We start from the raw sequence: 13,086 nt of genomic DNA, 5'->3' as shown, positions 1-13,086 counted from the left end.
CACCTGTGCTTAATGTAACCTTGGCCGGTAAGATAGCTCAGCGAGTTGAGCGTTTACTTGTTTGATCGGCAGGTTCAAATCCTGGCAAGGCCAACTCAGCCTTTCGTCCTTCTGAGGTCGATAAATGAGTACCAACTTTGGTTGTGTGATATTCTATGTATATATCAAATAAATCAGTTGTCAAACAAATGATACATCAGATATTATGAATATAGCAGAAATAATGTCATGTGTTATTATTACCTTACTTTTATTCGAATTTTAGATTGAACATTCCTGCAAAATCCAGACAGATGTTTCTTAATTAGTTAATGTTTAATAGCAACATGCAGGTAGATGAATGATAGAAGCATCCATGTACTGGTAAGATGTGGAATCGTCTTACAATGCAAGTTAATTGTGATAAGAGGCAACACACACTTCTAATCCACTTGAGAAATAAGGTTTAGTAAGAAAATACAAGGGACTTAGTTGCAGAGTGTTTATCTGTAAAAGTATGATGTCACCAGGCATCTAAACCTACAGTCACAATGTATTGTCTTGTCCGAGTACATAGTTTGTGTGACCTTCCATCATTATATTAAATTAAAACTTTTAAATAGGTCAACATATTGGAAGCGTCATTTGGCACTTAACTGGTACTCATGTACGCCTCTCACCTTCTTTTGAAGAAGTATGCACGTTTTCTTATGACTGTAAGAATAAATCATGTAGCAATGTCGCCCCCTACTTTATCCCCAGACTTAAGTAAAGCATAGCAACTTACAAGGACATAAAACAGGCACTACATGAATGGGGTTTAGGGCCTAGCGTCATGCTGTTCTGCAGGGGCCTGGTTAAGATGGACAGTATTGCTCCGATCCCATTGATGCTCTGGACTTGGGAGGTGCACATTGTGGTTCTTCTGTCATTTTACCATTTGAATTGCACCGTTTATTTCTTATTGCTAAGCGCTTTGGCGTAAATCGTTCTATAAATGAAAATAAATACAAAATAATTCAAAAATAGTATAAGCTCACATGGAAAAATGATATTGACTAACGAAAAGACCTGTCATATGGTCTAGGTGCAGAGCAACCCACTGTACCGAAAGGTTCCAATTAGGCAGGGCAGTATTGCATTAAAGGTCCATCATTAATGCACGTACATATAGAATTACATCTGCAGCTCCCATCTGTAATTTAAACTCTATCGTACATTTGACTATGAGATAAATTGGTGAGAATGACAAGGTATGTTGTGCAAGAGTCACATTATAATTGCGTTGTAGAGCTGGTAGAGTTCACTGCTATTTTGGACCGACAAAAAGTAACGCTGTACCTCACAAGGGCAAAGAAAAGCGGACAATAGAAGCAGAAATGTGTACCTGTGCCAGGGAATAGGGGACTGTGCTGTGATGTCCAATCAGAATGGGTGCCCTTGCCACTGTTGCTTTGTTTTCTAATTATAAGCAGCCTTCTGGACGGCCTTGAAACAGTGCGTTTCCTATCAATGTACTGCCGTCCCTCTCTAAGTGTTTCCTGCCATAGATTCTTGCAGCAGACTGCTCTGCAGATTGCTGCAAGATGTTTGTTTTCAGTGCTCTGACAATGTTAAAATGATTTCATGGTAAACATGAAGACTGGCAGATATGTTGTGTCTTGTGTCCCTTGCTTTGCTCCTGCATGAATGCTTGCCTGAGAGAATGTCTGATGGAATGTTATGTGTGTGGAATGCTGTGGTGTGAGGGCCCCTGCAAGTTCCATGAAGGTCAGTTGGAGTGAAGCAGCCTGTGAGAGAGGAGGCTGGTGGATGTCTCCTGTGGACCTTCCTACTTACTTACCCTTGGAACTACCTGATGTATATACCTGTCACTGGAACTTAGTAAAGAAGTTCACTTCCCTTACCTGAGTATCAGACTTTCATTTTGCCCCGCAACAATGACCTCAGACTTCTCGTTCCCCTGGAAACATTGAATACACGGGACCACACTAGACCAACATTGGGGATCTTCTGTGATTTTCTTGTCCTTCGTATGTGCTAACCACTTCACTGCGGGAGTGGGCACTCAGGACGAAAATACATGCCCTTAGCATATAGGAACCTGTAATTTAGCACTTCAATCTGTGCCTAGTGGGGGACATGTTGGCCACTTGCCGTTTCACATCCCCTATTAAAGCATCTCATAAGGGGGTCGCCTGATGGCAACCAGTCTATTTCTCCGTCAACGGTTGAGTTTGTCAATTCACTCTACCGAAACACTTTCCCAGCCCTTGCACGCCATAGAATGACCACTTTCCAGACTCCCTGTGGCCAAATGGTGACATCTTATTTTGAGCGAGTCCTGCCCTTGTCCACTGTATTTTCTGCTTTTTAAACCCTGTTGTTGGAAGACAAATGGGTAGGCGTAAGGAAAGCTGCGAAATTGACACATAACACCATCTCTTTATCAAGTTCTCGGCTTAACGTTTGATGCATACTTTCTGCAACATTGTCATGCCTTCTTGCAATAATCATTATGCTTCCAGCCTTTTTGTGTAGTAGTCCTTGCATTTTGGCATTTACACTAATGGAGGGGTGTGCAACATTTGGCTTTCCAGATGTTTTCAACTGCAGCTTCCCATCAGCACTAGCCAGCACCGGCTGGCCTCCAACCTTTGGCTCTGGTACTCCATTGCACGAAACCTCCCATCCGCTCTAGCCTCTGGGATCCTGGGGGGCAGCGTGGTGCAAAACCTCTGGAGAGCCGCAGATTCATGAGCAAACTGCAATGATTGGGAATTATCTGTCGCTGTACCGGAGTGTACATCCTTCGCCATATTTTATTTCCAATCAAATTACTGATAGCCTTGCTTACAGGTAGGAAATGGTCACGTGTTGCCCTATGTTAATAATACAAAGCTAGAAAGAATGGATTTTTACATGTATAAAACTTCCCACCTAAAATGTACACGTCTTGATGAATAGTCTGGGTCGGTGTAATTAGCACTCTACCGCACGGCCTGGCCTATGCTTGTTGCCCTATGAAGACAGATTCTGCTCCACCTGGGGGGATCACTGTGGTGACACATCACTTCATTCCACTCATCCATGTTGGAGGAGGAGGGCGCGTGTCATAGCAGCATTAGGGAGACCCACACTCTCATCTTTACCGAACGCCAGTAGCGTCTGCTTGTGTGGACACCGTCATAGAGACTTGTGATGGAGAAACAGCCTCATCCGTGTTTCTATTAAAAAACACTACGCCAAGCGGCAGAAAGAAGAGGATTTGTGTATATGTATCACACCTGTAGGCCTTTGATCACTGGCAGATTGTGCTCGGGGTTCCAGCAGAGCACGCGTTTGAGAGGATGTAGGCACTCATGAGCCTTTCTTCCTCTTCTGAAAGACAGGCACCACACCCATAGGCATCTGATCACTGTCAGATTGTGCTCGGGGTTCCAGTAGAGCACGCGGTTGAGAGGATGTAGGCACTCGTGAGCCTTTCTTCCTCTTCTGGAAGACAGAGACCATGCTGTAGGCATTTGATCACTGGCAGATTCTGCTAGGGGTTCCAGCAGAGAGCATGGTTGGGAGGATGTAGAAACTCACAGACCATTCATCCTCTTCTGAAAGGTAGGCACCACGCCCGTAGGTATCTGATGACTGGCAGATTGTGCTAGGGGTTCCAGCAGAGCATGCAGTTGAGAAGATGTAGGCCCTCGTGGGCCTTTCTTTGTCTTCTGAAAGACAGGCACCACGCCCATAGGCATCTGATCACTGGCAGATTGTGCTCGGGGTTCCAGCAGAGAGCATGGTTGAGAGGATGAAGAAACTCACAGACCATTCATCCTCTTCTGAAAGGTAGGCACCACGCCCGTAGGTATCTGATGACTGGCAGATAGTGCTAGGGGTTTAGTCAGAGAGCACACTTGAGAGGATGTAGGCACTCATAGGCCTTTCATCGTCTTCTGAAAGACGGGCACCACTGTGGGGTACATTTAAGGCCCTTGCAGAAATCCCCTACAAACAAAAACCGCATGGAAATAATGCAGAAAATGCTGTGCTTTTATTTCCATGGGGCATATTTGTGGCGAGCACTGAACGCAAGAATGCCACCAAAAGAAGTGCACTGCATTGTTTTACCTCCATTTAAATCTTCTGAAAATGACCTACATGCAGAATGGCACCACATTTGCGGTTCTGTTTTCTGAATACTAAAGCTGCACACATGACATCCAAGATGGCTTTGCAGTTGTTCTTGATTTCATTGTAAAACATCACAAAGTTGTGCCCTTCATGGAAACACATCCTGGCATGCTTTAGTTCTGCTTAGTTCCAAGAAGTGAGGCGGCAATACATTTCCAGAACAGCTGATTTACTGGGAAATCACTTGAAAGGCAAAGAATTCTGTTTTCCACTTAACACAGCTTTTGTTTTCTTTTGCTATGAACCATCGTGCATAAACTGCAGTTAATGAAAGAAATAGCGCAGTGTCTCTTTTTCTCATGTCAGTATCAAAGACAGCCTGGGCAGCATCCCTTTGAGTCCATAAATCAACCGTATATGTAAAACACCCAGAGGATTAAGTGAAGTGAGACTATAGTCTGCAGAAACCGCATTGGTGAACTCAAAATGAACTGAAATAAACACACGTGTGAATAAAGCCATGTATATGATGCTCTTCCCCCCACAAGACTTCAATCAGCCTGGCTGAGGCACAGGAATTCTAGTCAAACCAGTTTGACAGGAAGTCTTGCCTTCCACTTTCGCACCTTCAAGTGAACTAATTCTGCAAGGACATGTGCTGGGACTGGCAGTGTCATAATTACTAGTTCTGCTAAACTGGCTGTCAGGACTGCCAGAAAATACAAAGGAAGTGACTGGGCTCTGTGTTTGACTCAGAGGTGCAATTTCCTTCAGCACCCATTCCCAGGAGGAGACAATTTGGCTGTGGGGGTTTGCAGGACCACCCACACATGTGACTAATCCAGCCCATTGACTTTAAATAATTGTTGTACATTAAGATTTTTTCCTCAATGACCTGAATAAGCAGTAATGCTATATTATGCCGGTATTTCATGTCAGTAGGGGACAAACACAAAGAGACCAAGCACATGTTTCTAGCACTTGGTGAACTGGAATGACAGGAAAAACGCATTTTGGTGTGAATTATAAATGGCACAGACATACAACTTGATGAAAAGATGTGAAATATTAGTGAGCATAGGTGTAGCCATTTGCAGAATTCTAAATGTTATGCTTTTCCTAAAAATGGCAAAATTGTGCCAAAGGGCGAGGCAACATCACAGAGAGTTGGCAATCGGACTGTCCAATTTCTTGCGACTTATGGAATCCACATATCTGCTTCTTATAATGGTGACTTGTATAAATGTGAAGTTTGACTCTATAACTCATTTTAGGTAAAAAGTAGCTTTGGGAAACAAAGCAGTCCTAAACGCAGACACATGAATGATGTCATTTTGCCTGAACCAATCAGCCCAGGAAAAGGAGGGGACACTGGGAGAGTGCCCTATCCTAGCAGAGGGGTGAGTCCAGAGTCCTTCCCCCCAGATTGTAAACCGATAATGTCATTTTGACTATATAAGGGGGGAGACAGGGGAACACAGGACAATCCATTAACAATCCACTGAAACCCCGACTTCAAGATCCAGGGAAGCAGAGATGCATCCATCTATCCAGATTCAGGCACATACACCAGAATCCAGGGAGAAAGGAGGGGAGGCAGCTAATCTGATTCAAGAGAGCCCAGTGACCAGATCCCCTGCTTAGCTGTCCAGCATCTTATCCAACTGTCCACAGTGACCAGACCTTGCCTAGCTGTCCAGAATCCAATCCAGGAGAGCCCAGTGACCAGACCCCTTGGCCCAGCTGTCTCAGTGACCAGATCCCTTGGCCTAGCTGCCCAGAGACCTTGCTGGTTGTCCAGAAACCCCAAATTCAAGCTTACATTGTTACTATCACATCACCCAGTCCCCAAATTGCATATACCGCTCTTTGACCATTGTATCCTATTCAAGTCCCCTGAAAATCCCAGTCAAATACCAAATTGCCAGTATCATCTGTTCACCTTTTCCATAGAAGAATCTGTGTTGGTCTATGTCCGTTAGCGCCTTCCTTTTCTATTTCTTTCAGTTATCTGTGTAAGTCCCTAGTATCATTTGAAGTAAATCAATTAATTCCCCATTGTAAATTCACGTTCATTATTGTTGCCCTTCGAAAGTAACAATTTTGTAGAATGTTTTTACTAATTATAGCCATTAAAATATAGTCTCAAAAGAAATAGTCTAGTGCAATCAAAAACCAAATTTGCATGCACATTGTGCTTTTCTCTAAATTCCGATTTGCATTTTTTCCATACAAAAACCCACACTGTAATCCCACTAGGAGTAACCCCTTCCTCAAGACTCTTACCTGCTTATGCCTCTGTGTTCCTCATCCTAAAAAAACGATTTCCGATTTTGATGGTTCAGCACTCTGTGCCTCCTTGTCATCACAAGCTCTGTGTAGAAAAGAATTACCATTCTGCCACGTGTGATTTCTTTTGCATTGTTTTCTTCCCAAAATCAATTTTCTCACCTGCGTTCACATTGCCTTGGTGCCCTGTTCAGTAGTCTGTAAGCTTCCTTGTCTCTTAAAGTGCAGGCACACGAATTTCTGTCCTAACTATCCCACCACAATTGTAAACTGATGTACAGGTAACAAGCAAAATCTGAGTATGCCATTTTGCTCCTAAATAAGGTTTTGATTTTCGATTCTGGCCTCCCAACTGGGGGTGGTGGGCTGGATTCACATTTCGATTTTTGCCTCTTCCTACTGACTCCTTGCCACTACTTTCCATCCACAAAGAATTTAGTTAGCCTGTTTTTGGGGGAAGTGTTGCAGGGGAGTGCTGAACTTGAATGTCATCTGTTCTTCTGAAAAAACGATTTTGCTTCTGTTTTCTATTATAGGTTTATGTAGAGTATGTTAGGAGTTTGAAGTAACTGTATTGTGGGATTTTGCATTTGCACTCCCACACCGCGGTGGCTGCTGCCCTATTTGATTTGCTCTGATTTTTCATTGAACCGTAATGTTAATAAATATTTTATTGTTACACACCAACCTGGTTCATAGTCCATTGCAACACAGGGTGTTTCTTAAGGTGGGTGTAAGACGGGTTGTGGGCCTTCTCAAGAAAGAACCCAGGGTTCAAATAAAAATAGAAAGTATTTGTTTGTGCGCCACATTCATTGTCAGTGGAAGAAGTCCCTGGCTGCAGTGTGCAGTGTTATAAAACGGTTACACCACGCCCATAGGCATCTGATGACTGGCAGATTGTGTTGGGGGTTCCATCAGAGAGCGCAGTTGAGAGGATGTAGAACTCATGGGACTTTCATCATCTTCTGAAAGACAGGCACCACGCCTGTAGGCATCTCACCACGGGCAGATTGTGCTTGGGGTTCCATTAGAGAGCGCGGTTGAGAGGATGTAGGAACTCATGGGCCTTTCATTATCTTCTGAAAAGTAGGCACCACGCCCCTACACATCTGATCACTGGCAGACTGTGCATAGGTTCCATCAGAGGGCACAGTTGAGTGGATGTTGGAACTCATGGGCCTTTCATCATCTTCTGAAAGACAGGGACCACGCCTGTAGACTTCTGATCACTGAGAGATTGTGCTAGGGGTTCTATCAGAGAGCACAGTTGAGAGGATGTAGAACTCATGTGCCTTTCTTTGTCTTTTGAATGCCAGAAGAACATCTTTTGTAGAGCTAATTTCCTGCAAAGATTGATTCCCAGGGCTTTTCTGCTTGAGCCTGATGAGGCTGCCCTTTTATGGCAGTGGTGGGCAACCGGCAGCCTACTAGATGTTTTACTCTACAACTCCCATCAGCCCTCGTCTGTATATTCAATAGTGATGAGTCATGGGAGTTGTAGGCTAACCATCTGGAGGGTCGCAGGTTGCCCAGCACTGGATTATGGTATTATAGATGTACTCTTTCGGATCTTGGCATACAAAGACTTCGAAGATCAATTGGGGGTGTAAACACCTATGTTATCCCTTAGTTTCATGCAGTATGAAACAGGTGAAATATGTGGATGGAAGGGTGAAATATGTGGATGGAAGGGCGAAATAGGTGGATAGAACACATTACGTACGTGGAAGGTACTGGTGTAATACGTGAAAGCTACCGGGAAGTATGTGGACGGTACAGTTGAAATACGTTGATCGAATGCATAAAAAAACGTAGAAATACACTGAACGGCTCCAAGTGCGTGGAGCGGACTGGAGTGCGTGGAGCGGACTGGAGTGCGTGGAAGGGACTGGAGTGTGTGTCAGGGACTGGAGTGTGTGGAGCTTCTTACGCAAAGTGTGCTTTTTGTCTTGATTTTTTTCTAGATATTTGTAGGTATTTATACTGTTATTTCCAGTAAAGTGCTAGTGGTTTATTAGTGACATGTTGCAACAGCAGGAGGAAATACATTTCAGAAAATAAGGAGGAACTAAAATAGTAACAATGGGCCTCATTACGAGGCTGGCAGTAGCCGTGCCTGTCATACAGGCACGGCTGCCGCCGGTATTATTTTTTCCGGCGCCCTGGAATCGGCAATTACCGGGTCATTCCGGCCTTGCCGGACCCGGAAATTGCCCATTGCTGGGTGCTGGAAAATATTCTTCCCCATTCCCATTTGAGCCCCATAGGGGAAGCCGGATGCACCGGCACCGTTATCAATGGTGCTGGTCCATCCGACATGCTGTGCTCGCGGGTGCCGGTACGGCCGGCAGGTCAGACCTGGCGGCCGCAATGGTACCCGCGAGCAGAACTCGTAGTTTGCCGGTCCGGGAACTACGGTACCGGCATGCTTACCGGTACCGCAGTTCCCGGACCAGCAACCTTATAATGAGACCCAATATCTTCCATTGGCTTAATTCATAGCTTTTTCCATGACAAGCGCCTTCAAATGGGACTCTCCTGTAACATTTGTTTTTGAAACATGATTTTAATCAGAGAGGCTTGCTGATCCATGTGCAATTGGTCATGGACGAGAGTTTGGGTCATGTGCCTTGTAGGGACTATAGGGTCTGATTCACAGAACGTTTTCCTATGGGATTGTGCCATTATAAAATGCTTCTGTGACTAGTCTGCGGCAAGACATGAACCCAATATTGGCAGCGCGCGCACACTGCGCGCCAATATTGCCTTTGCTTGAGCTGGCATTTGGTCTTGTGGTCCCGGGAGATCCCCCCAGAGCCAGTAGTGGTTTTACATAATCAGATATGAGTTTTATGCAGGTTCTCCAGAGGATGGCCTTCTCAGCCTGACAGCCTACGATTATTGAGTGCTGCCCTGGGATGTGCAGTTGCCTTCCGAGGGAGGCGCGCAGGCAAGGCGCAGGTATGTGATTAACAGGGTTACATCAATACAGAGGAGCTGCTTGATCGCTGCAATGCTGACATTATTAATTGCCAAAGTGCTGCGCGTTTTTAGAGGCTGGAGCGAAGAGGAATAGTCTCTGGGCACCGCAAGCAAGCATCTGGTCTGCCCCAGGATCTGGAAAATTGTCAGGAAGCATTACAAAATGTCTGCGTGGTGTACAGTGTACACCCCTGCTGTAAATAGAAGGTTGGAGAGTGCATGCAGGGCGCTGTAAAATCCAGTGGCCGCGACTCGCGAGCCAGTGCCGCCACTCAAATTTCTGAGCTCACCAAAGAACACAGGGGAGACTTTAGGAAGCCAATGGGCACGGGCTGTGCAATTCTCTGCCCGGCCCTCGGTAGGAGTGGTCTTGCGGGGGTGCAGTTCCAGCTGTAAGCCGATTAAACGGATATTGCAGGTGAACATTCCCAAAGTGTCAGTCAGAAAATCAGCACTAGGGTAAAAAGACAATGGGCCCGATTTATGACATTTATTGCACGGTTCAAAGTGACTTTGCAATGCTGAAAAGTGACTTTGCACTGCCGACACATACTCTGATTCATGGAACTCTGCAAAGTGTATTTTTACAGTGTAAAGTCAGTGAAAAATTCATTTTGTACTGCAAAATGACTGCACTGCAAAAATACATTTTGCAGAGTTCCATGAATCAGGGTTTGTGTCAGTGTGTGCAAAGTCACTTTTCAGCGTGCAAAAAATTCCATGAATTGGGCCCAATGAATTCAATAGTGTTGTTAAAGTGACATTTTCGTACTAGCGTAGTTGTATGAGAATAGGTCATCGTTATTCGCAAAACCTACTGTTTTCTTGAAAGTCACCTTGCTTGTTTGGGGCGAAGGAAACGAGCAAGACATGCGTCCCAGTAGTGTGGCTTTCAGACCTATGAAATCCTTTCACTCATAACACAATTACAGATCATGCAAGGGTGGGGCCACAGGACACAAATTAGGTTTAGGGTTTGCCCAATTGCAGCAGTAAGCATAAGCAGCGCACAGGTTACAATCTAAAAATAAAAATAAAAAAAGACTTCATTTAATCAAAGAAGTGCCTCTGATGTTCCTGTTCAATTTGATCCCATTCACCAGGAAGCGGGCAGCTCTGTAGTCTTGTTTTCGGGATCTGCAAATGGACTCCATGGATTAACCCTCTGTAAGGACTACAGTGTTAGCATCACTGCGGGAGGAACAGCCGATAGCAAGTGGCCCCAGGATCAGGGGGAAAGGCAAGCAAGATCATGGAAACTGCGCAAAGAAGCTACGCTCTAGTGATGCTATGATCAGTTATGGATGGAAACAAGTCTGTGCCTTCCAGAAATGAGTTACGGTGAAAGTGACACGGGCCCTCACGGTGAAAGTGACGCATGCCCTCACAGTGAAAACGACACGGGCCCCGGGAAACAGAATGTGTGCCTGCCGGGCCCATACAAGAGCAGCTTGTCTATGGAAGGTAATGATCACAGTGTCCAGCCCGGATTTGGGTCTTAGCCCTACCCCGCAGTCAGGGGCATGGACCTACCAAATGGTATCAGGGAGCGGAGGGCGGGGAGGCAGAGTAAGTAAGGATACCACAGGACTGTGCCGGGACAGAGGCCTTGCTTATCACAGGGTACTGCTAGAACATACATATTTTCAAAGCCAATACCTAACTATTAGTTGACTCGCACATTCTGAAAACATGGGTACGGAGAGCCTCGGATATTCTGCCATGTTTTACCATGTAGAACTCTGCAGATTTTGGAATTGATTTGACATTTTCTTGATTGGTTGAGGGATTAAAGCATGAAGGAACCCAATTTCTCTCGGCTTTACTAACTGAAGAATACAGTGTGGGCCGCAGCAACACTACTAAGTGGGGAAGTGTGTACGGTGTACCCAGTATGACCTACACGTGACGAGGGTCTCAATACTTTTCCTAGGGCAGAGGGGGGTCCTGGAGCAATCAAGGTGTAGATGCAGTGGGGCAACGCTGTCTTAGTCCAACTATGTAAGGTGGAGCGTGAGGCCTGGTCCCAACCTGGAATGCCAAGGGTATTGGGCTATTTTACTTGACAAAGCGAAGATTTTTTAATTTTTCATTTTATTGATTTATTGATCTATGAATCCGAGTTATTTGCCCGCGGCTACCAAAAGTTTGCACCTTTCTCATGCGAGCACACATACATTCTCACACCCACACACACAACACAACACACCCACAACACACCCATAACACACCCCCAACATAAACAAACCCCACTTACCTTCATCTTCACGCTGGTTCCTTGCAGCGTCAGTTCCCTTTCACTTCCGTGACCGGAAACCGGCGCTGCAGGGTCCTTTCCTTTTCTTTTCTTTTCTTTTCTTTTTTTGTAACGGAAGGCTGTGGGCCATAAAGTATAGTGAGCAGAGGTTGCGGGAGACACCCGTGCAGCATTCCGTTTAAAAAATAAAAAACAGGGGCTGCAGGAGTGTCCCCGCATCGCCCCGCTTACTATACCATGAAGTATAGTGAGCGGGGCGATGCGAGGGACACCCCAGCAGCCCCCATTTTTTTTTCAATGCTACCACCAAAGCTTCGAACTTTTGGTGGTAGCATTTTTAGAACTTTTTGGTGAATGCGACCATTTGTTTTAGGTAATTTCAACCTAAACCCTTATCTATAGAAACTACAGGAAAGCAATGCATTTTTTGGCATAAAACCTCATACAAAATGTAACATTGCTAACAGGGCAGAGGAAATGGGTCCTTGACAATTGGGTGAGAGAACGTGACTTGAAGACCAAATGTTACAGGGGGAAGGTGGACACATAAACCAGGGACAAGGACAGGACACAGGCATAAGAACGGGATGGCAGAGACAGTGCTGAATTAAGGATGGAGGGGTGACGGAAAGTGATGTAGGGTTATACGTAAGGGTAGGGGGAGAGGGAAGCAGGGTGATGGAGTAATGCAGAGTGCTAGGAAACAGGTTCTTTAGAAAGGGGGATGGCTTTAAGGTTGGATTTAAATAGTAGTAGAGTTGGAGTAGAAGATAGAGGGAGGGGAAGAGCATTCCAGAGTAGGGGAGCGAGGAGAGAGATAGAGCGGAAACGAGGGGGAGCGCATGATAACGTACAACGTCTCACTTTCCATAAAATATCCAGTTAACCAATTAGTGATATGTCCTTTCTTTTTTCTTTTGAATTTATATATATTTTGGGGAATTCTCACCACTCCCTGTATTAACCTTTGAGAATAGGGGGGCGCTAGCGACAGGAGTGCACTGTCCACTTCCCAATGTTCCTTCCTGAGGGTGGCCACAGTGGGGTCCAAAAGGATGGCTATGCCTCTCAATTCGTAGTATATCCTTGCCTTACCAGAGGAAGGCCGAAATGTGATGGAGTACTTCCTACGCCTCAGAATGCATTGACGCGTCATGATGGAATCTTTAGTTTCCCCACGAAGTCAAAGTTATGCACCTGGGGAACTATTGAAGAAACAGGGCTTATGACAAGACTCCCACATGAAGAGAACAGCTATGATGTTCACTGTGAACACATGGGCCCTGATTCATGGAATTTCCTGTGTGGAAAATAGGGACTTTGCGTGGCAAACTGCGATCAATATCCCATTTGTCGATTCATGGAATTGACTGCGTGGTACTTTCTGATACTTTGCAGGGAGTTCATGCTGGTTTGGCACTTCTCTGCGAGCGGCAGAGTGCCTTGCA

At 45.3% G+C, this 13,086-nt stretch overlaps 1 protein-coding gene across 1 annotated transcript in view; it reads left to right on the top strand.

Moving 5' to 3' along the window:
* ENTREP2 (endosomal transmembrane epsin interactor 2) overlaps positions 1–13,086 on the top strand; it is a 1,566,028-nt gene that overhangs the window by 225,282 nt on the left and 1,327,660 nt on the right. The window lies entirely within an intron of this gene.

The sequence above is a fragment of the Ambystoma mexicanum genome, chromosome 11 (genome assembly GCF_040938575.1).
Source record: "Ambystoma mexicanum isolate Mex_15411 chromosome 11, UKY_AmexF1_1, whole genome shotgun sequence".
Classification (NCBI taxonomy): domain Eukaryota; kingdom Metazoa; phylum Chordata; class Amphibia; order Caudata; family Ambystomatidae; genus Ambystoma; species Ambystoma mexicanum.
Note: the sequence above shows the minus strand (reverse complement) of the source record. Positions and strands in the feature narration are given on the sequence as shown.